Here is a 24,353-nt window from a genome sequence, read left to right on the forward strand (position 1 = left end):
AACATATTTCCTCTTCGCCTTCTCTTTCTCATTTTTCTTATTCGCCTTTTCTTATTCTCCTTTCGGCTTCTCTTTTCTCATTTTCCTCTTCGTCTTCTCTTTCTTATTCCTCTTCGCCTTTCTTATTTTTCCCCGTCGCCTTTTCTTTCTCATTTTTCTTATTCGCCTTTTCTTATTCTCCTTTTGGCTTCTCTTTCTCATTCTCCTCATCGCCTTCTCTTTCTCATTCTCCTCTTCGTTTTTTTCTCATTTCCCCTCTTCACTTTCTCGTTCTCATTTTCCGTCTTCGCTTTCGTTTTCTCATTTTCTTCTTCGCCTTCTCTTTCTCATTTTTCCTCTTCGCTTTCTCTTTCTCATTTCCCCTCTTCGCTTTCTCTTTCTCATTTTCCCTCTTCGCTTTTTCTTTCTCATTTTTCCTCTTCCTCATTTTTCTTCTTCGCCTTTTTTTCTCATGTTCCCTCTTCGCTTTCTCTTTCTCATTTTCTTCTTCGCCTTCTGTTTCTCATTTCCTCTTCGTCTTTTTCTCATTTTCCCTCTTTGCTTTCTCTTTCTCATTTTCTTCTTCGCTTTCTTTTTCTTATTTTTCCTCTTTGCTTTCTCTTTCGCATTTTCTTCTTCCCCTTCTGTTTCTCATTTCCTCTTCGTCTTCTTTCTCATTTTTCCTCTTCGCTTTCGCTTTCTCATTTTCCCGTTTTGCTTTCTCTTTCTCATTTTCCCTCTTCGCTTTCTCTTTCTCATTTCTCCTCTTCGCTTTCTCTTTCTCATTTCTCCTCTTCGCTTTCTCTTTCTCATTTCTCCTCTTCGCTTTCTCTTATTTTCCCTCTTTGCTTTCTCTTTCTCATTTTCCCTCTTCGCTTTCTCTTTCTCATTTCTCTTTGCTTTCTCTTTCTCATTTCTCCTCTTCGCTTTCTCTTTCTCATTTCTCCTCTTCGCTTTTTCTTTCTCATTTTATTCTTCGCTTTCTCTTTCTCATTTTCATCTTCTTCCCTTTCTCACTATCCTCTTTTCTTATTTTCTTCTGCTCCTTCTCTTTATCATTTTCTTTTTCGCCTTGTCTTTCTCATTTTCCTTTCCGTTTTCTCTTTCAAATTTGTTCTTTTCTCCTTGTCTCATTATTCATCTTCTCTTTCTCATTTTTCTCTCAACTTCTCTTTCTCATTTTCTCCTCGCCCTCTCTTCCACATTGTTTCTTATTTTCTTCCCATCTTTTGTTTCTTCTCACTTTCTCTTTCCGTCTAATCTTATCTCTTTTCTTTCTGCGAACCTTTCTCTTTATTGCTCTTCTTCCGAGAATATGGACTTTCTCCTCGCTCCTCGCTGCATTTTTACAACGCTTCGGAGTAGTGGGTTGTGCCATTTGATAAGAGTAACATATGAGATAACACAACTGATAAGGGACATTCATACACACAATCACTCTCTTTCTCGCTCTCTCTCTTCCACCTACCATCTCTCGCTCTCTCTCTCCTTCCAATATATACGAATCTTGCCGAGGAATGAATCGCAATAACCAGATTTATATGAGCGGCCACTTTCAGGTAGGCCTATTTATTGAATTCTGTGTATATGTTTTCGCTTTTATATACATTTGATAACAGTTTGGAGCAGTTCTTCATTGAGGATGTGAGAGTTCCGATCTCAAGTTGCACCACTGTGTTGCATTACTGCAGTTGTCCATTGCATTGTAAATCAGAGGTACTAATATGTCTTGTTCGTCAGAATACTGTAGTAATAAGTAGTCACTCTGTGGAGTCTTTCTTTTTCTTCTCTTTAGTAACTGTGTGTGTTTGTGTACACTATTGGGAGCTTGTGGCTGCTATGAATGTAGATTTCGTCCTTGAAAATGTGCTTCCCCGCTGCCTTACATTTCAGTTCTCTCAAATCTCTCACTTAGAACAAATTTAATGTTTCTTTATTAAGTATTCATATGTTTGCTATAGTGTCTTTCCCTCAAAAAATCTAAATTTTTCACTAATTATGTTTGAATGATTATTTATCACTTTCAATAATCCCATTTTAAAACTGGGAGAAATTTTCCAGTCGGATCACTGTTTCCTGTACATAATATGTTGAATAGTATAATTTTTAATTAAGTGATGAATCTATTGTAGTCATGCGAATAAATTAAGTGTATTCCCAAGCAATGCTCTCGTTAATGTACAGTAGTGGCAAAAAAAAAAAAAAAACCGGACCGACCCTTGTACTGTTCTCCAATCAGGAGATCAACCGTGAAAGGAATGTGCTTACTATTGCCTCATCTATTGGAACGAAGTAGATAAATAATATTACCGTTATAACGCCAGTTTAAAAACCATGCGCTCTCCTGCATATGTTATTTCCTGTATGAAGAGATTAAAAGACCAAGAGATTAACTGTGATCTAATTTTGTAACTAGGGTAGTATCAATATGTCTGCATCAATGTTATGGTTTGTGCTGTGAGAGCTAGCCAATAGAGATAAGAGTACCCACGTGTGTGACCTTATGACATCAACATTCATTCACAGCATTACCCCCCTTCGTCTCATCCGGCGGAGACTTTCTCGTGGTTGGAGCACAGTAGATGATTTCAGAGCCTTGTTCACTCCAGAGCACGATAGACTGGTAACTAAAACTTTCGTGGTTCGAATCCTGCCTGGGAAGGAGACTTTTTTTATGCCTTATTCAAATTTATTCCCAATACTTTTCGATTGCTGCGATGTTTTACTACTTAATTAACTTATTATTCCCAGAACATGAATTTTACCAGCAATCGAAAAGTATTGGGAATAAATTTGAATAAGGAACAAAAAAAAAAAAAAAAAAAGAAACACAGAATTATGAAATGAGGCAAACCTGAGCACCATGAGTTAGGTTTAGGTATTGCTATGTAAGATGATTACAAACAAAAATTTATTTCGTGAAGAAAGTTTTCAATTTTTGTAAATGGTAAAATGTGTAAGTTATTTGAAAATTACCCATATAGAACCTACAAAATGGGACACAGTACTTGAGACGGTTCTTTCCAGAGCTTGTCTTATCCACTATAAGTTATTTTTCAGGAAACACGAAAAAGATATAATTTCTATAATGATGAGTCAGACTTCTTGAAATACTAACAATTCAAACCAAGATCAAAAGGAACACAAAACAGGGAAATATAAATATCAACAAAAGACTAGTTATTCAACTTTTTATTTGTAATAAAACTGTTTTTGGAGCAACATAAGAAAAAAATAAGTCGTATTACTTTACATAACTTTATTGAAAGGCCACAAAGAAAACAGAAATTAAGATTTATTGATCTTTTTTAGCCCTAATATTCCGACTTGAAATCCGCAATGTGTAAGTGATATTACTTTACATAACTTTATTGAGAACACAAGAACAAAAACTAACACATTCTGGCTTATTTAAACTTATCAATATTGCGCCTTGCAGCCACATTTTATTTTATTTGTTTCACAATACTATGAAAAGAACATAACTTTGGAAGAGACAGTAAGCTATGATTATATAGTACGAAACAATATCCTCCAATTCCTCGAAACCAAGGATATTTTGGACACCATATAACCACACATTGGATTTCTGTCTAAAACAAAATAAAATTGTATGACAATACCGTAGGAACACTCTAAAAACACAAGTTTCAAATACAGAACAAAAAAATTTATGAAAGTGCATTAATGAAAAGTTACAAGAATCCAAATAAAGAATGGTTTACTGTATGTTATACTCAAATTACGAGTATCTCCAACCCCATATACACCGTGTCCCGTTTAGAGGAATAAAAATAAGTAATAAATTCAAGTGTGAATAATGGTTTATTTACATAACTTGATGTAAGAACTCTCCGAGTTTCGGAGAATGCTCAATGCAACTCGATGTGTGCGCCTTGAGTTGCCCTGCAGACATCTAAACGGTATTCAACCTCCCGCCAATTGTTCTGTGGCAATTGTGGAGTCACTAGCGCAGCTGCATTTGTGATGCATTGGCTCAGTTCCTCCAAAGTGCCTCTTTGGTACACACATTATCCTTCACAAAGCCTCAGAAAAAAAGTTCAAGAAGTTCAGATCGGGTGACCTGATTGGCCAGGCAATGGGTCCTCGTCTTCCGATCCACCTATCCATGTACGATGAACGGCGTTGTACTCGCGTAACATATTTTTCTTCTGCTAGGTATAGCACACACTGAACTTTCTGCTGTGGTGTCCACATGTTGATCATGGCGTGTTGTCCTACAAATTGGCGCCAGGCTTGTTTTGGTAACAAACAAACGAAACTAACGCATGCAGCTGTTTTCAGACTTTGTTGCGTAAACTTGGACAGTTTCTCTATTTTATCTTTATCTGGTTTTAAGTGGTGAGCATTTATTTCTCGATCCCTCTAAGCGGGACACGGTGTATAACTGTTACAATCTTAATCTGAATTATACTCTTTAATCTGATTCTTCCCTTCACATCCTTCACAAAAAAAAGTACTCTTCAAGAGGAGTGTTGTCTTCTGCAGCTGAACGGTTCTGAACAAGTTCTTATAAAAGACAAGCAACTCTTATTTTTCCCAGTGTACCCCAAAATCCTTTCCTGCAAATTCTTTAAATCCTTCACTTTGCCGGGGTCTAGGACTACTCCTGGCAATTCTACAGAAGACATGTTCACGTCTTGCAGACTTTTTCCTTTTTTCCATCGCCGATTTCCCCACGTCGATGTCTGTATTGCAATGAGGGTCTCCAACTGTCACACTTCCATGTGCACCTCTACTAATAAAACATAGTTTCGCAGAGGAAAGTTTGAAATGCTACAATGCAGTTTTTTTCAGCATATTCTTAGCAGCCACTTTCCAATTATTTACAGAGCAATCCCTCCCTAACTTAAAAACTGTATGAAGTTTGAGAAAGATTTCCTGTTATTCTGCAGTATTGCTTCCTTATCTGTTTCTTGTGGTTCTTTTTCGAGGAATCTGGGTCGCTTTTTCATCGTCTTCCTTTGCATTTAATAGCAGGAATAATATTTTCTGTCATCGTCTAAATATTAGATCTAAACAAAGTTAATATTATGAAACGGTTTCCCGTGCAATATTATTTAATATGTCATTATATGACAACTTCTTTCGTCATAGACCATGGTATCAAACTAGCGCCATTACAAATTTTATGCTATTTAGTATCTGTTTTATAATGCTATCGTACAAAAATAACGTATGCAATACGTTAAATGTAATACTATACAATTATTACATTCGTCAAAATAGGAACCTCGTTGCCAATATGGACTACCACGCTGCCAGCTGATGGAAGCTAGCAATTGACGTTAAGATGGCTGACGTTAAAACATTCATTGGCAATTGACGCGAAGGTAAGAAAACAATACAAAAATCGACAGAGAATCAAAGATGAAACGTACCAATGCTAACATTGTGTACATAATAAATGTCGCCAAGAGAGCTATTAAGCACTCGTCACGCGGGAACTGTACGTTTGGCAATGAACCGTTGTTACCATAGCAACAGGCCTACCACGCTATGTGACATTCAGTTGTTTTTCCGATTGCATGCTCCTGTCATGTCCCATCTTTCAAAAAAACAAGTATAGTCGCCACGCTGGAAGACAGAGAGGCTAACCACTCAGCCACGGGCGATTAACAGCTGACCTAGTTTGTTCGGTGCTCAATTGTAGTCTACATCATTCCTGGAATTTAATGAATCCGACAACAAAGCACTTCTAGAAGTATCGTAGGAAGGTATTAACGATCTGATAGTTGATAATAAAGTAGTTAGTGGTTCAGTTACGATATTCAAAAAAATAATAGGTTCGCTCCAACAACAGTCAGGAACCGTCCGTATCCATCGTGAGCATGCGCAGTACAGAAAAAGCGTTCCAACACAATCTGAACCAGTCCTGAACCGGAAACATGTATATACTGTAGTCGGGCGTTCCAACAAGCTTTTGACACGGGTTCGGAACGGTCAGAAATAGTCCGCGGATTGAGGCATGTACGGAAGAGTACGCAAGACGCGCATGCGCATAAGCTCACCAACGTCTCCTGGATACTGAAGAAAGACATGATCGACTGTTCACATCAATGAGGTTAAAGATGAAAAGTGACAGTACAGACGAATAATAAAACTAGAGATTTAATTTAAATTTTCGCCAAAAAGAAAGGGAATGGAAATTATTTGGGTATTGAAATAGTTCATTACAATTTCAACATGCAGCTTTGATTAAAAGTATAATAAATAACGTACATACATTAATAACTAAAAAAAAAAAGAACTATTTTTAGATGGGAGTCCCCCAGTACACGACATTGAATTAGCGGAATTCTTGCCTTCCATATTTTTTGTCATCTTTTTATAGAAAATGATCGAAATTCTATTTTCTGCAATTAGAATTAGCTGCGAAACGATAATAATAAGCATCCCGTTCTTAGCAAAGATGATCACAGTTATAGCATCTCTGGATTTAGTACATAACGATCCGTGAAAGCATTCCAACAGCGTCCAGTCACAGTCTAGTATATACAGTCGCGAAGCTTGGTGTGATTTTTTGCATCTCTCGCTATAGTTGCTAGCCGCTTGGAGCGCTGTGTGTACTAGGAATACTAGACTGTCACTGGCATCGTGATCTAATAAGGCAGACCAGCGAATAGGGATTATAAAGAATGGACACTTCGCGTCGGTACCTTTGATGTAGCCGAGCTGATTTCAATGACTTTCAAGCCAGCTAAAGCGTGAGATTCTGCTTTCTCCCTAGAGTTGGCGCTGACATCACACCAGCATAATTAATATATCTAGGCACATTATGTACTCAAAATAAATTGGATCCATAAAATAATAAATCCGTCATTAACTGTAATGTCTAGACTCTAGAGTTCCTTTATAATGAGAGTTGAGACGTTGAACCCAACAACAATTAAAATATGTAATGATTTGATAGCACTGAAAATGGAAAAACAGAACTATTACGAGAAGTAAAACCATATACCTATATTATATTATATACAAATATTAAACGAATTCGATTCTTAATTTTATAATGTATTATATTATTTTATAATATAATTTATGATATCTGAAATATAAAATATCATTATTACAACTAGTTTGTCACTGAGAAATAAGGAAAAGCTGTTAACTTGAATTTATTTGAAGCTAAGCATTACTGGATTATGTAATAAGGTAGGCGATGTTTGGATCCCGTGTCTCAACTCTATTCTCAATTATTATCTTTGCGTATGCTCGATTACAATAACCTCTAGCGCTTGAAAGTGGAACTATACGCTGGCGCACAGAGAAATAAAACAGGAAAATTCGCTCAGTGTTCATTCTTTATAATCCCTATTCGCTGGGTAGATCATCTGACTCGCTTAACCCGATCACGAAGGGCGGCGTTTCAACAATATAAATTAATTGGAATGCATAAAAAGTAACATATATTTCTCTGAAATGTAGTGTAATTGCATTAATAAAATTTAAAACAATGATTAGGAGACACTTCAGACATAATTCCTTGCGAGTTAAGGTGTAATGTTATTTGTGGTGTGAAAATTACGATGTTCGTATGTGTAATAGACCTACCTACCTGCCTTTATTTCGATTAAATATTCCGTGCGTTTTTTTTTTTTAAAGCAAGACGTAAAGCGCTGCAGCAAGACCGTCCTTTTATTACATTTGCTTCACCGTCGCTGCAGCAGCGCTGTAGCAAGCGTGCAGCAAATCAAAACTTCGCTTTACGAGTTTGCTGCACGATCCATCATGGCGGAATGTGTGTTTTGGTCTTTTGCAACGTTTATTATTGTCAAAATCGTCTAGTAATAATAATTCCATGTCATTATCATGGAAGTCGAAATTATTTAACATGTCCGGTTCTTTTAGGGTTAAATTTATTACGGCAGAAATAGAAGCCAATATTAAATGTCCACCATTTTGCAGTCAGTTGACCTACTTACGTTTTTTTTTCGACCCTCATTTTGCTGCAGCAAAGGCATGAAGCGCTTTAAAAAAACGCAAGGATTGCGAAATTATTGTACATTCATTTATGCACGATTCAATAATTTTCAGTTACACCGCACGAATATTTAGATATGTTAAAATTATAGGTTATATTTACTGTCCCAGTTGCCCCTTTCTGTCTAATTTCAGTGGTCTCCAATGGCCTGCCATTCATATGGAAATATTATAGGTTATGTTTACTATATCTTACGTTCCTAAATTCACAATTATACATTATAATTAAGCATAATGTCATGTATGATACTCCGCACATTCAATTTGTCTGTATTTTAATACTACAATTGAGTATTGAATTATTGTATTTATCTACTATCTAAGAGACGAAGTAACAATCGTACGTACACTAATTTCATAAGAGTGGTATGATAAATTTTCTGTCTTTATCAAGGAAGGTAGATGTGCTATATTAAAATCACAATATAATTCTTTTTTATTAAACCTCAAAATAGCTTCCATTCTAAAGTTAAAATGTCGATGCGAAAAGATTATGTTAACAGGTAAAATTCTATTCACATTAAAATAACACAGTTTTGTAATATTTCTGCAACATATTATGCAACAGGAAGTAAAGGGAACTTATGGACACATTACACTAAATAAAACTTAGCTATGATACGCAATAAAGTTATAATATAATAATTCACTGAGCTCCATACACTGAAATAGAAAACCCGAACATATATTACGGCCTAGTCTAGATCGAAAAGACATTGGCAGTGCCGCATTTGGCATTGTTGTGAAAAGTCGTGTAAACTGTGAAATGTTCGTTATCGGTTGTAATAACTGTAAATGGCTAAAATATAATAATTTGAGTAATAATATGGGACAAGGAGACGTTTGTTGCACTATAAATTCTAAGAAAAAGAGGCCAGAGTTATCCTTCCGAAAGATCCAGGAAGGTGAGTTTATAAAATGTAATATATACTTTATGAAAATAACATTTAAATCTTATGTATTTCGTATATCAATAGTGGAAGGAAGATGTTAATTTTTCAAAAGAACACGATATCAAAAGTACAATACATTTTATCGTCTGCTAGGGAAAGTCTCTGTGATGAGGCGATAGTAGCGATTCTGGTGGCTAGCAACTATCTATGGTTGCATATGTCAACTGTCTATGTCTGCATATTTAGTAAGTATTGAGCTTCGCAACTGTATATACTAAACTGTGGTCCAGTCCAGTTTCAATCCCATAGCAGATGCTCAACTAGCGCATGCGCATAAGATGGTACAGGAACTGTACATGAACTGATCCATGAACCGTTTGTTGGAACGAACCTATTATATTATCGCGCTGATCTCTAGACAAGCCGCGTGTACTGAAGGTTAAAATCCGGAAGAAAAATAAGAGGTAGTGGTGGTAGTGATAGTTGTAGTATTGGTGGTGGTGGTGGTGGTGGTGGTGGTGGTAGTGGTGGTGGTGGTAGTGGTAGTAGTGGTAAATAACAGTATTTTATACCAGCATTATGAACAACATTTATCGTTAGTCAAAATTGTGTATGTCACATTATTGCACAAATTGTAGAGCCGTAGAATATTATCATGCCAACTGAAACGGCATGATTTATATTGTATTGGCAACGTTAATATTATGAAACGATTTGCCGTGCAATACTATTTAATATGTCATTATATGGCAACTCCTTTCGTCATAGACCATGGTATCAAACTAGCGCCATTACAAATTTTATGCTATTTAGTATCTGTTTTATAATGCTGTCGTACAAAAATAACGTATGCAATACGTTAAATGTAATATTATACAATTATTAAATCGTCAAAATAGGAAACTCGTTTCGCATGTTCCCTGAACATTGACTCAAGCTTTAAGTATAACATTATAAATTTGTTTCATAATATATTATTGCATATTTTGTTATATTGTTCTTTATTTCATAATATATTACAGTTCTGTATAAAACGTAAAATACAAAGTGGAACAGAATGAACTCATGGTCATTTACGGCGGACGGGTGGCGATCCTGGTGGTTGTTCTTTGCAAAGTGCTAACGATTTTAACATAGAGATGAACAATCTGTTATATGTATGTGATTTGGGGTATTACGTAAGTCAAAATCATGAGTTCATTCTGCCCCATACTGCAGTATATGATTATATTTGTAATGTTTTATAGTCAGCAACTGCCTGTAGGACGCATCAGCTGATAGCGTAGTCGTATTGGCAACATGGCGTTGTAGTTCTAAGCTCGGCCGCTTAACTGTCGTCTCGTCTTTAGCAAAGCAGTTATAGACATCTCCACAATATATTCTATGCAACTGACGTTTGTTTTTCATTCAATAGTAATTGTATCCTATCGATAAACATTTGATAGTGCTGTAACTATCCAAGATACCTAGGGATATAGGTAACTACCGTGTGGAATATACTTTCTTTTCGTTTTCATTGTACCTTGTTAGGGTTACCATACGTACGACGCATAACCCTATGACTATTTGGACTAATTGTACGAGGTGCTGTCGAACTCAATATCGTACGCAATTATGTACGACTATTTTACTGAAGAGACAAAATCTCTTTGGAACTTATAATATTGGCCTATATTAAAATAAAATTAATGGTTAATTCGTCTCTTTTAGACACATTTTCAACACTCAGTATGTCGTTCACTAATATGAAGGAAACGTGCTTTTAGGGGGGAAATATACTTTGAAAAACAATATGGTGACTACACTTGCCATGTAAGTCATAATTTTTCACCTTGAGCTCTAGTTTCATGTACGACGCGGTCATATTAAAGCATACGAGTTCAGAGATCTGCTGATTTAGCCTTACTTGTTCGACAGTGGAAGTCTTTCATCAATGAAATAGTAGCGCAGTAGGATTAAGAAGTCTAAACACACCGACATTATAGCTGTGTCGGGTTGAGTCGACTGCAGATGGATTCATTTTATATAATTATCAGCAGCGGCATTGATTGTTATTAAATATCTGCTGTCGCACCGGCCAAGGATCAAATTTCTGCCGACTTTAAATATAATAATGTTTCTGACTAAGCCTTATCGTTCACGCCTTCGCCGATGACAGTGTTGATGATAAAATATATAATATTTATAGTCGACGTTGTAAGAAATTTACGACAATTTTAAGCTGAAGTACGATCATTTTCATATGTTGGTACGATAGTTACGCTTCCTTTGGCAACCCTGTTTGTATTTCAGTATAGCGCTAACTCTAGCTCGTTGGTATAGCGCATTTAGTAGGTAAGCGCCAAAGTACCTCTTCTTTATTCCAACGGCAGTTCCAAGAAATTTTGCAAGCCGAGCATCAACTGTTCAGCCCTTATCGCGAGGTCTAGGAATGACTCAAACTTTTAAACTACGATTTATTTGTTCTGCCTTGGTCGAGGTGTTAGGTTGCCATTCTGTACGAGCAGTGCGAGAAATAGAAGCAGTTTTAACATCGTAGGTTTGTCGTTGGCTACAAGAATTTCCACAACATACAGCGGACTGGAGAATACTGTACTGTACGTTTCTTGTCAAGTGTACGAGGTGAGTACCTTTTTTTTAGTGACTTTAAAACTTATTGGTAATTTGGAATGTAAATTTTGGAGTGAAACCAGTTTAGGGTTACCATGAGAAGAAATTCTATAGGAGGACATGGAATCTAAAATAAGAGGACATTGCAGAAAAAAGGAGGACTCTTTTTAAAAATTGGTATTAAAGATAAAAACAATGGCTCACCTTAGTCAGTTTTCTCACTAGTTGCTGGATCAGGATTACATCTGTACCCTATTTATCGTTGGAGCCCACTTTATGCACAAGAGCCTGAAGAGACAAACATATCTTATAACACATAATTATGGAATTGTTCACAGGACATGCCCTTGAAATTATATTTCACCACGATGATACCTCCGACTGTCTCCGTTAGCATGCGATTTCGTTCCTTTGTCCATTGAGCAGATAATAGGGAAAATACTCTCTCAGCACTTCCATTGTGACTTTTTTTTTATCCAATGTAATAAACCCTATTTCACCCTGAGGTTATAGTTGGCATCAAAATATATATTTTATAACCAATAAACAATAGTAAAGTGGTAGGCCTAATACAAAATAGTGGTCACAGTTACAAATCACATGAATTATGTAGAAGCATGCACATTAGTGTAAGAATTGCTCCTATTAAAGATTAATTAGATGTTCCATTGTGACTTGGGATAAATAAATAGAATTGACATATTTTTAAGAGTTCTGAGAAAGTTTCAGTGCTCGTAGAACTATTGGAATTGAAGAATTTGCACCATTGTTTATCTAAACTTAAATCTTTGTCGAAATTACATTGATTGGCATATCTTTGTACATTGCAGAATAAAATTGATAAAATGGCTTAGAATCATGAATAGATATTTTTAAAATGTAAGAATTCAATGCATGTCAATAGGTTATCATATTTTGTTTTTGATATGCTCCAGCTTCAACCATTGAAAACAGGTAAATTCTCTCATATGCTTTCACCAATTGTTTAGATATTCCATGCATAATATCGCACACTATTCAATATTCATATTAATTCTAATTGAAATGCGAAATGCCGGACATTTCAAATTTTTTTTTTAAATACCTGCAGGACAGGATAAAATGATTAAAAAAAAAAGGACATGTCCTCCTTTTGCCGGACGGATGGTAACCCTAAACCAGTTGCTCCATATTCTGAGTACACTTTGCTTATGTCTTGAAGATTTTGCGGAAATATTTGTCGTAGGCAGCGAAAGGTTACCGCACTATGCAAGGGACGTCTTGGAACAGATTGCCACAATCCATTATTCGACTCAACGGTAAGCTGTAGCAGCGCGAACGTTTCATTGCGATAGGCCTAAAATTCTCGAGTGGTGTTGCATTATTACACTTGTTATTGAACATTATTAATTTGTGTTCGCTGTCAGAATGGTAGAGTTGGGCAACACGATTCTTTTTCAGAAGTCGATTCCAACGATTCAATCACACATTACGAATCGATTCTAACGATTCGTTCACGATTCTTCTCAGTCTGCGATTCCAACTATTCTTTTGAATCGTCAAGGAGTTCACGATTCTTCCCAGTCTGCGATTCCAACTATTCTTTTGAATCGTCGCAAGACACTTTCCTTTGCAAATCACGCGTAGAACAAAAACGTTGTACATCTCTCGCATAGATGGCATAAGAGGCGAGACATTGGATTGTCTCTTTCTCATTGGCTGGAACCATTCACTATGACCTCCATTAGTCTACAAAATTACCCAAGATAATGTCTCTAAATTTCAATTTATCAACTGAACCTTATTATGAAGTACATTTTTTGCATTACATCTCTATTTAACTATGCAAATTTCAGGTTTGTGTTCATTATTTTCCATACTTAACAAATGCAGTACATATTTTGATTTCACTCTCGCTCGGGAGCATTCGACACTGTTCGGAAATGTCCGTTGACAGGTTACATCAAACAACTAATAGAATCGTGGGTTACGATATCATGCCGATTCCTTACTATTCTTTTGAACGACGATTCGTTACGATTCTTTTGAACGACGATTCGTTGATACCACCAATCGATTTTTACGATTCTTTATTATTAGTCGTTCGAATGAACGATTCGTTCACGAATCGACCCAACTCTACAGAATGGTGACGTGTAGTATTGCACAACGGATATTTCTAGTTGAGATATTTCTCCTAAAGAAGAAATCGTATGACTATCGCTCGCAAGTTTCTACGTCAGTTCCGTGACACTGAAATGTCTTCGAGACAATACATAACCAAGTTATTCAGAAAATGACGAGAAACAAGATCCTTTTTAAACAAAAAGAGAGACCTACGCCGATTGGCGCAGGAGTGTGGTATTTCTCAAAGATCGGGCGGGAAACTGAAAATGCTATACTTTCATTCTTACAAAGTGTCAGTGGTTCATCAGTTAACACAACGGGATCGAGCTGCCCGCGTAAATTTCTGTCGGTGGGGAACTCTAAAACAGAAATTGTACAAGAACAATCCACATACTCTTGAAGCCCTAGAGATTGAAATCAGATTAGTGATATCTGAAATTTCAGAGGCGAAGATACGTATGTTTCGGAATTTTTTGAACACGATGCAACGTTTGTATTGAGAACGCTGGACATCACTTTCAACAGCTACTTTGATGAAAGGTAAGATCTACATCAGTTTTCAACTTCATTCGTTCATTCATTCCTTCATTAAGTAACTCTTAACTAATAATTTAGGCCTACTGTAATGAAACTGAACGCCGCCCGCGCTGCTACAGCTTACCGGTGAGTCGAGCAATGGATTGCGGGTAACCTCTCTCTCCCTCCCTCTCCCTCTCCCTCCCTCTCCCTCTCCCTCTCTCTCTCTCTCTCTCTCTGTATATGTCACTCAAACTGCAACATAATTAGTCCCCAAGAACAAAATTATCCACTTTGTCAAAAGCTTTAGTATAGTCCACGAACAAGATTTTTTCCCCCTCCATAATGCTGAACTTAGAGGTACATTCTGAATGTAAAAATATGAAATTAGATGTTTATCAATGTTGTGTCATGTAGGTCTGTATGTACGAGTTAGATACTAGTACCACAGTCTAGTACATACAGTCACGAAGCTCAATACGTAGTAAATATGCATCCATAGATAGTTGCTAACCACTAGGATCGCTATTATCGCCTCATTACAGACAATGCGAAATAGTACCTGCACAGTCTATTGTTCCATGTACCCTCATAAAGTCAAGCTTCGTGACTATATACTAGATTGTGCTAGTACTCTGTCTCTGTTACGAGATGTATGAATTGACGGTTATGTAACCGGAGCCGGATATTATACCATTTCCCATATACCTACTCTACACCAGTGATTCTCACCGCGAGGTCGTGGCCCGCTGGGGGTCCGCAAAACACTTAATGGGAGCCGCGAACAAAATAATAATAATAGTAATAATAATAATAATATAATAATAATAATAATAATAATAATATGATAATAATAATTAAAAGTTCTTTTATGAAACTTTTCTCACATTATTTATGCGGCCCCCTGGCCTTAGATCAGCGGTGACCAAAGCGGGTGTCGTACATCGTGTAATCACAGACATTCAAACGGGTACGAGGAGTTTCCTGTACATTGCTGTGTGTTTCACGTACTGAAGGCAAGCAGTGGCGGTATGATTTCCTCTCTACAAACTCTGTCACTACAAGCAGTAAGAGGTGGTTTCGTAAAGGATGAGAAGGAAAACTTCTTTGTTGTTCTGTCGGACAAAATGTAATATCTTTACTTTGCTCAATGGTTCAATTAGGAGTATATAGAAACATTAATTGCCATGCGGAATATTGTATTATTATTATTATTATTATTATTATTATTATTATTATTATTATTGTTGTTGACAGCTAAGTATGTGTTTCTGTAATTCTTCTGTAGGCCTACGTGCATGAATATTGATATTTTTATATCTTCTCCCTAGAAGGATAAAATGATTAGGTTTTATCTCAATTTTAATCTTCTTAATTTTTAGACGAGGGTAACTATTTATTAGTTATTCATTTAATAATAATATTGTAGAAAAACTGATTCAATATTATGTGCCAACGAACTGTTAAACGCCAGGAACTGACATGTCTTAAATCATAGCCAGGAAGAGAAATGAGATAAATAAATGTAAGGAAGTCAGCTACCTAATGGGGTTTGAAATATCTCGTGCTCTAAAGCCTTTTAATAGAACAGAATTTCTCAAAAGAGTAAGGATTAAAATAGCTTAAATAACTTGTCCATAAGAAGTTTTTAATTTTGAAAAAGACTATGAATTTCAAGACCAAGTATCGAGAGAAGACTTTAGAAAATTCCTGATTATATTCAAGAGTAAGTTTAAAAAAAGAAGCAAGAAAAATCGTATATTATTCACTGGCTCTTGATGACAGCTGTGACATTACTGATACATCAAAGCTTAAGATTTTTATCCGCGACATTGATCAAGATGTTAGTACAGGAACCACCAATGGTTGTAGTTTTCATGCCTAGTACCTTTCCTCAGTCTCCTTACTTCATAGGCTGACTGTCGCATGTAATCACTGCAGCTAGAGTTTTGGTCACCGCTGCCTTATATGTAGAATTTAAAACATAGTAATGTCAAATTTGGTTAATTTTAAAATCATTACAATAATCTAAATGGATTAGGATTAGTACGATATTGTTAATTTTTTCTTACTTAGTTATTTAACCATGCTGTATCAACTACTGGATTGTTTAGCGTCTATGAAATTGGTGATAGCGAGGTGAGGTCGAGAATTCGTTATAAATTACCCGAAATTTGTCTTACTATTGGGGAAAACCTCGAAAATAATCCAACCAGGTACTCGGCCCAAGCGGGAGTCGAACCCACGTCCAAGCGTAACTCCGGATCAGCAGGCAAACACGCTATCGTCTCAGTTACGCCGATGGCTGATAGTGTTAATAAATGTAGGTTTGGAGTAACTTGTATTTTAAATTGTTAATCGTGCAAATAATTTATCAAACAATATTGTATTAAATTTGAATATTACTGTAATAATTTTGTTCGCGGCACTTCTGAGGAAGGAGATGGGTGAAATTTTGGTAATTTTCCGAGAGAAGAAAAAAAGACATTTTCAATGTATGCAGAAAAAAATAATCAAATTTCATTTATAATGTGGCGCCATGCTGAAAGATTTTGGTCGCGTCAGGGACTTGCGCGCGCATCTAGCGAGAAGGAAGGCGCGGGGAATTATTAAGAATAAAAGTCACATTGTTATCGGGTGCGTGATGGTAAAAGTAGAAATTAAAAGTTACAATATGTTGGCCAGTTTATGAACATAATCGTTCTCAAAATTCATGCTCATACTTCACAAATACAAAGAGGCTCTCATAACGGAAAATCGAAATTTTAAAGTCGTTTTTCCATCACTTTTATTTTTGCTATATTCACTCAACATAAATACTATAGATATTACAGGCTCGCAATAAATTTCATGCTGAGAAGTTTAAATGTTTACTGCATGTTCTGAAAAGTATGGTTAACAAAATCATAGAGCTCTTTTGGAGAAAGTAAATGTTTTAAAAAGTAAAAGATAAACTAAATTATCCGTACTCTAAAGAAATTAAATTTTAAAACTAGGTCACTTATACATTTAAAATTCAAATTATGGTCCTGCTGTTAAATTATATGCATTTTTAAAAATGTACATTTTTTTTTCAGGCTTGCAACGTGGATTTGTGGGAGTAGATACATTTTGAAAAAAATTAAAAAAAGAAAATGATAGAAAAATATTAAATTGGTACTAATGAAGCTTGGGGACATTAGTACTAATAACAAGAGTTTGGTGCATAGAAAAAATTGTCTATAGCTTCAAAAAAATGAAGAAAATATAAATTTCATCCCTTAACTGTTCTTTGAGCCCGCAAAGGGTCGCGACCCTCCTGTTGAGAATCACTGTTTACTCCACATCTTAGACCAAAGGGCCGCACCAAAGTAAAGCGAGGAAAAGGGAGGGCCACATCATCAAAAAGGTTGCGAAGCATTGCTCTACATGGCTCATATGGTTGAAAGTAGTATCTGATGTTCGCAGTATGAACAGTGGTACAGTATGAATAATTTCAATGGAAAAATTGTTCCGGGGCCTGCTATCGATCCCGGGACCTCTGGTTGAACGTACCAGTGCTCTACCAACTGAACTCCACCTGACACCGTGTTAATTTTTCCAGCGGTATCGATTGGAGTTCCTAGGTAACTCAGTTGGTAGAGCACTGGTACGTTCAACCAGAGGTCCCGGGATCGATACCCGGCCCTGGAACAATTTTTTCCTTGAAATTATTCAAATCTGCTTTACAGGGAGCTTTACCTGAAAAACTAGATTTACAGTGGTACGGTAGTTTGTACCACGCATTGTAATTATTTTTCTGCGTAATCGATAGTTCTTTGAGAGACTCTAACAAAAGGAGCGACTTATTTGCAAAAACAGGAAATCTACAGTGATATAATCTGCTTACACTAATAATGTTCATAATAATCCCCTTGGAGTTTGACTGCTTTGGAATTCAACTCTCGAATTCGTTGAGTCATAGCGAGACTTAGGTCCCAAAATTAATTCTTCAGTTTGGGAAGAAGTAAGTGAGGCGGACTCACATTCGGACTGTAGGCTTTGATTTGGGAGGCCAAAGTACAGGCACAGTCTAGTACAGTATATACAGTCACGAAGCTCAATACGTAGTAAATATGCATCCATAGATAGTTGCTAACCACTAGGATCGCTACTATCGCCTCATTCCAGACAATGCGAAATAGTACCTGCACAGTCTATTGTGCCTAGTACCCTCATAAACTCAAGCTTCGTGACTGTATATACTAGACTGTGGTACAGGTTCATCTCGGTCTCGCTGCCGTAATAATTAAAATCAGTTTGCTTTGTAATAGTTGTCTAATGCTTGTAGTCCATTGTTCAAATTCAAACTGCTGTTTTCTTTTCTTTTCAGTTTGTTTTATATCATGTTTAATATCTAGTAGTAACTTCCTATGCTAAGAGAAGAGTCACTTTATTGCGTATATTAAGTTGTTCTACTTGTAAAAGTGTAGCAAGAACATTGCTGTTAACTTAAAATAAGTAATCCAGGCCGAAAACTTGATCCAGTTTGGAGAGAATGGAAAATTTAGTTTTTCCCACTTCAAGTGGAAAAGGCATGAAAGCCAAATGCAAATCATATGGTTTAGAAATGCAGGGATTAGTTGCCACAATGAAGTTATATATTAAAAAATGTAACAGCATAAAAGAGAAATAAATAAAAAAGTTAGGATAGGCATAATCCATTATCTGATAATGAAGATAAAAAATTTAGAGACAGGTCCAGTAATTGCACCTTCAGTAACTAAACAAAAGAGATCATTAGTTATGGATCACCTATCCATGAGAGATTATCTCTGAAAATTAAGCGAAGTCAGCTTAATCTTTTTGTCATCTGAACAAATGAAAAACAGAAAGAGGACTTAGATAAACAAGGTGCAAAATTCTGTTATGCTACAAATAGTTTCTTCTGTTGCATTCAGCTGTAAGACAGAAGAACTGGTTAAAAAATATGTTGTAATGTATTATATCCCAATTAAAATTATTGTTAAAACACAGCATGTAGATTGATTCTTCATTATTCATCCTAGGTACTTCATGAACACTGAAGCATAAACCAACCTTTGTAAGAATAATTTCAAATGATTTATGTAAGCAAAAATGTAATTTAAAAAAAATCCAATTTAAAGCAAATAAATCTGATTTAAATAAAACTTATGATTTTTTTTTTTTTTTACACCTTAGTGCGTTCTAAGTTACACAACAGTCTTGGTACAGACAAAGCATGAAAACTGTGTTCTTATATAAACATTTGAATAAGCAGACACCATTAAACACAATTCAAGATGAAGAAACTATTTAAAAATAATTTGCTGAGTTTTCATCTCTTTTTGCTTGTGGTTTGTTGCTTTTTTAACATGTCCTAGTATTTTTATTGTTTCTCTTTTATTGTTGAGTATGTTAGTAAGTGTATAGATTGGTGATATCAAACGATGCTAGTGTTGAATTATGGAGTATGTGTTCGTCCTTGATGTGATTGACTAAGTCTCTGTTCTTGACTGTAGTGTAATTGATAAATTGTATGTTATTTCTGAAGTTTTACATGTATTTAGCTAGCTTGTATGCTGATGCAGACGTGTATTTAAGTAAAATCATACATCAGTAAAATTTTGTAAATATTCAACATTTTTTCCTCCATTACTGTATCTTGGGTAATAATGAAAATTAGTATGTATAAAACACTGTCCTTCTGCTATATGAAATAAATATTTTTACGATAAAAAATTATTTATGTTCTTTTTTAATTCAGTTCACTGTGCAGTGATGAAGCGTTTCCCACATAACTAAAAAAAACCATCCAACATTCTGTGACGAAATTTTTTGTATGTATTTATGCATGTCATATCTATAAATTGATGAAAGATCACTTCTCTATCTTTGACAGATTGTCTGAAAAAAAAAATATTTAAACAAATGGTCAAATGTTAGTATTTTCTTTTAACACGAAATAAAAAAAAAATATTATTTATTAAGGAATGTAGTTGAAAGAGCATGATATTGTAAACACGAGTTTCAGCAATAAAATAAAAGAGAGAGAACATGAAAAAGTTAACAAGTTTATGAGTTTTGAATTTTGAAAAAAAAAATATATATATTTATATATAAATCGTAAAAATATTTTTTTCATATATCAGAATGATAGTGTTTTACACATACCAATTTTCATTATTGTACAAGATGCAGTAATGGAGGAAAATAATGTTGAATATTTCCAAAAGTTTTACTGCTGTAAGCTGTACCTAACCCCATAACTAAGGTTCTGATTGGTATATTAGGCCTATGTATTTTAGGATGAGCATTCAGTTGTGAAGCTTCCAGTTTCATTTGTTTCAAGTATGTTTTTTTTTTAACTTAAAACTGGAAAAATTCTAACTCCTGTTTGTTCATTGGTGTGATTTGTTATCAACAATATCTTATTTACTTCAGTAAATCCGATTGAAAAGTAAATTGAAAGTATTTAAATAAAAACCAATTAAAATAAATAGAATCACTAATTTTGATTTTAATTTATAAAATCATGATTTTTTCCCCATCCTGGTAGTAACTAGTATGTATGCTTCATACTTATATTTTTAATATTACAGTGCTGATCAATCGCTATGAACTCCCCTACCGATTCAGTGATTGACAAGTAAATCGTGAGTTGCAGAAACCACACATGTCCATTTGAGTCAATTTTTCAGGAGGCACAAAAAACTGATTATCTTCAAAAGTGTTTGGTATTTTGAAGTGACTATTTTTTTTTATTAAAGCATAGTAATAAGTTCTAGTGTATGGCATACATGACCTATAATTTTTCTTTAGTATTTTCTGTAGAAAAATCTGAGTTGCCTAGACATATTGGGTTTCTGCAATTCACGACTAATAACAATTATTTTATTTCATTAAAACAGTTTTTAGGCGAAGAAGACGGAGGACAATTTTTTTTATCTTATAAAGAACTTTAAATGTGTATTTAAAAGCCAAGAAATTGAAACAAGTAGGCTACACAAACATACACAAATGCAAAATTATGTGGATAGCGTATTTAATTAGTATTTAAATTTCTTTCATTCTATTAAAAAAAACTGAAAATTTTTCTAGTGCCAAAAAAATTACACATGTCCTGGATTTTGATGTTTTTGCAATTTCCTGCAATTAACTCACTGTAAGTTATTGCCGCTGTGAAATGTACACTGGGTACTGGGCGTGTGGGATGCCTGCACCACTTAAAGGGCATATGTATGAATATTACAACGGTATGAAAAACTGAATTTGAGAAAAAAAGGTGAATCGTGGGGTTTCTGCAATTCACGATTCAAATATTTTGGACAGGAAATTCAACACAGTTCTTAAACGAAAATCAACTGACTCTGTATGTTCTCCTGTGGGTTTACTATATCAAATTACTTCTATGCACGTCCTGTACAACCTCTAGGATTTTGTACAGACTATTAATTTACACGCTATATATCCGAGCTCTGACAATTGCTATGTGTATAACGTCAGCTTTCTCGATCTTGTGTTTAGTTTCATACGTGTATTGTTTTGTTTTTTTCAGTAACCGGATATACGGGTATCAACTACGATTTTTTTCTACGCGTGGGACAGTTCGTGTGGCGATTTTCCTAGCACAAGTTTTTGATTCTAACGGAAAGTGAAATAAGAAGAACGCCTGGATCCTTCGAGTGTGTTATTTTTATTACAAAGAAGTGAATATGATTAATTTCCACATGAAAGCAATAATTACATATGCAACGATATTTACGTTCACTATCTTCTTGTCTTTGAGATTAGACTCGAAGACTGAGACAAATTGGTTTGCAGTTTTCAGTTCTTTGTTCGTGCTTGAGTGTGTTGTGTTGTTTGAACTCGTATACACAACAGTGCAGTTTTGGCGAAGTCATGGTTTCTGTTATAATTTGGTAAAGAGATTTTGGTGTGTTTGTTCTGTGGTTTTGTTTATGATAAGCCAGATTATGCTGTGTGTGTCATTGCAGTATCCTGAAATTAATTTTTCTGTTGTTGTGATATTGATTCCGTTGTGGATTATCCTTGTACCGATAATTATACAATTGTCCGTGAAATTGTTAAAACTTGCGACACGGGAGGTTGTTGTACAAACACCTTAGAACACTTCTTACATTCGATTTTTTAAATATAAATTTTGAGTAATGATATTTTTACATGAAAAATGCTGGCAATAACTAATGAAGATTTTTCTTTACACCTTCCTGTATTACAGTCCTATTAAGGATGAAAAACATAAAATATAGGTATATGAAAGTGTTCCATGGTCAAACAGGTTCGTGTACCTTGGAACTTACCCTCTAGTACCTTGCAACACATGGAATATAGGTGGGAATATAGGTGGAAAACGTAGTCAATTTGAAAATAAATGTATTTGTTACTAATTATTTTAGAAACATAATTATGAGATGATAACCAATAATTTTTCTTTAAAAAATCATACATTTTTATTTTATATTTTTAAAAATTCCTTCACAATTTAATTTTGACAGAAACCACAAATTTTTATCGGGGGCACACAGGTCATGAGTTGCCTTGGCAGGATACGCAGGGAGTCCACTGTTCACTATTTAGTCGCCTATAAATGAGTTGTCTTAAACTTTAAATTTTGTTGCTGAGCCAAATTTGCTGAAAGATTTAATTTTCGCTTAGCTCTGTTCTTTTTCTCGTCTAACAATATAATTTCTAGCTTTTCAGGTGTGTTAATAGCAGTTCTAGTCTTTCCACGTTTTGTTTCCATGTTTGTAGCCTTTATTGGCCTAGCCTTTGGGTAGTGTTGGACGTCCTCTGGTTATACAAGTTATACAAGGACAAGAGATTGATGTTAATCTGTAGCTTTGCTACTGGGTGTAGACTTGTTCATTTTTGCAGCAATCGAATTTTAGTGAATACACTCAAATTTGTCTGCTTTCCTAGTCAGAAATATCTTGCCTAACGCCAGTAGATGTTTAGTCTATGTTTTCTTCGCAAGTAGGTAACTGGATTGGACATGTCGGTGACATATAAAGGTAGGAAGTCATTGTTAGAAAAGATGTCACGAGCAAACTGATAAATTCCGAAGGTTCTAACCCCATTCATAATTTTGATAGGAGTGAATGCACTTGGATAGGCTGTCCACATTACTTTCTCTCACCCGTAGATGTCAAAGATTTATCTTGGATGGTTGCCTAGCCACGCATCTACTAATTGGTTGTAGCAAGACTTCAAGCACCTGTAGCCAGTTAGGTCAAGGGGTTGTACTTTATGGGAATTGTGTGGGGGAAATGTGACTATGTCTACGCCGGAATCAGATGCCACAGCTTCCATACTGAGGTCCATTAATAAAAGATCTCGTCCTTCTGAGAGGATCTTACAAATTTAATAAAATGTTTCAAAAACTGTACTATAGTCTCTTCGTTGGCCACTTAGTAGCAACACCAATTGATCCAGGCAGTACACCGTACAACATTCTCTCCTTAAAATTGACTCTGGGGAAAAACAAACACTGGGGGAATTTGATTCCCATTTGCTCTGTAATCATTGCAACAAGGTTTGGACTGTAGACAATCTCGTTGCAGTTCTAAATTATTTTAAGAGGGATGGTTTAAAGTGCTGATTAACACTTTTAATATGTAAAAGAAGCCGTTATTTGCTTTGTTAAAACTGGTCGTCCTGCTTAAACTATTAGCTTTTGGGATTCTTATATATAGGTCAATATGACGTTGGCACGGGCAAACTTTTAAACGAGTTCCCTGTCACACTTTTTTTTTTTTTTTTTTTTTGTTAAACCATAGCTCATTTATGCTGTTTTTTAATGTAGTCTAACAAACAATATTCTTCAGAATCAGAAAACCTTTTTCTGCTCTCCACTCTTGTGTTATATTAAAAAAATTCAACTGAGGAGTTCCGAAATTTTGAAAGATATCTTGATAAATTGGTTAATTTCACCTTGCAGGCTTATCTGATTGAGATTTTATTTTCTGGAGGAGACATAACTGCTTCAACAACTTTATTCAAGGCATCAGAATCAGTTATTGGGGTCCTCTGAACGCCATACTTCGTGGCATGATCATAAAAGAAATTAATAAAAGCCGATGGTATCCGTGTACATCATGTTCCAAGGTAGAGCCCGATCGCAAACTCATGGCACCAACATGCACGACCTTCTTTCTGGGCTTCGGAGTGGGGGGTTCTGTGTGTGCGGGCGACTGCTTATTCATAGAGCGTACTGTTCAAACACTCCCCCCCCCCCACCAAGAC

The 24,353-nt window shown here is 35.4% G+C and overlaps 1 protein-coding gene and 1 long non-coding RNA gene across 4 annotated transcripts in view; both read left to right on the top strand.

The window, feature by feature from the left end:
* The window catches only part of LOC138701404 (interference hedgehog-like), a 408,867-nt gene that overhangs the window by 230,679 nt on the left and 153,835 nt on the right, over positions 1-24,353 (top strand). The window lies entirely within an intron of this gene.
* On the top strand, positions 1,113-23,421 carry LOC138701402 (uncharacterized). 3 transcript variants are annotated; one of them, XR_011332541.1, is made up of 2 exons: positions 1,113-1,695; positions 21,646-23,421. It is a non-coding gene; the product is annotated as an uncharacterized lncRNA (long non-coding RNA). The 3 variants fall into 3 exon arrangements; XR_011332543.1 differs by having other exon boundaries at positions 1,113-1,538; XR_011332542.1 differs by lacking the exon at positions 1,113-1,695 and adding an exon at positions 10,319-11,498.

Source organism: Periplaneta americana, chromosome 6 (assembly GCF_040183065.1).
Source record: "Periplaneta americana isolate PAMFEO1 chromosome 6, P.americana_PAMFEO1_priV1, whole genome shotgun sequence".
NCBI classification, from domain to species: domain Eukaryota; kingdom Metazoa; phylum Arthropoda; class Insecta; order Blattodea; family Blattidae; genus Periplaneta; species Periplaneta americana.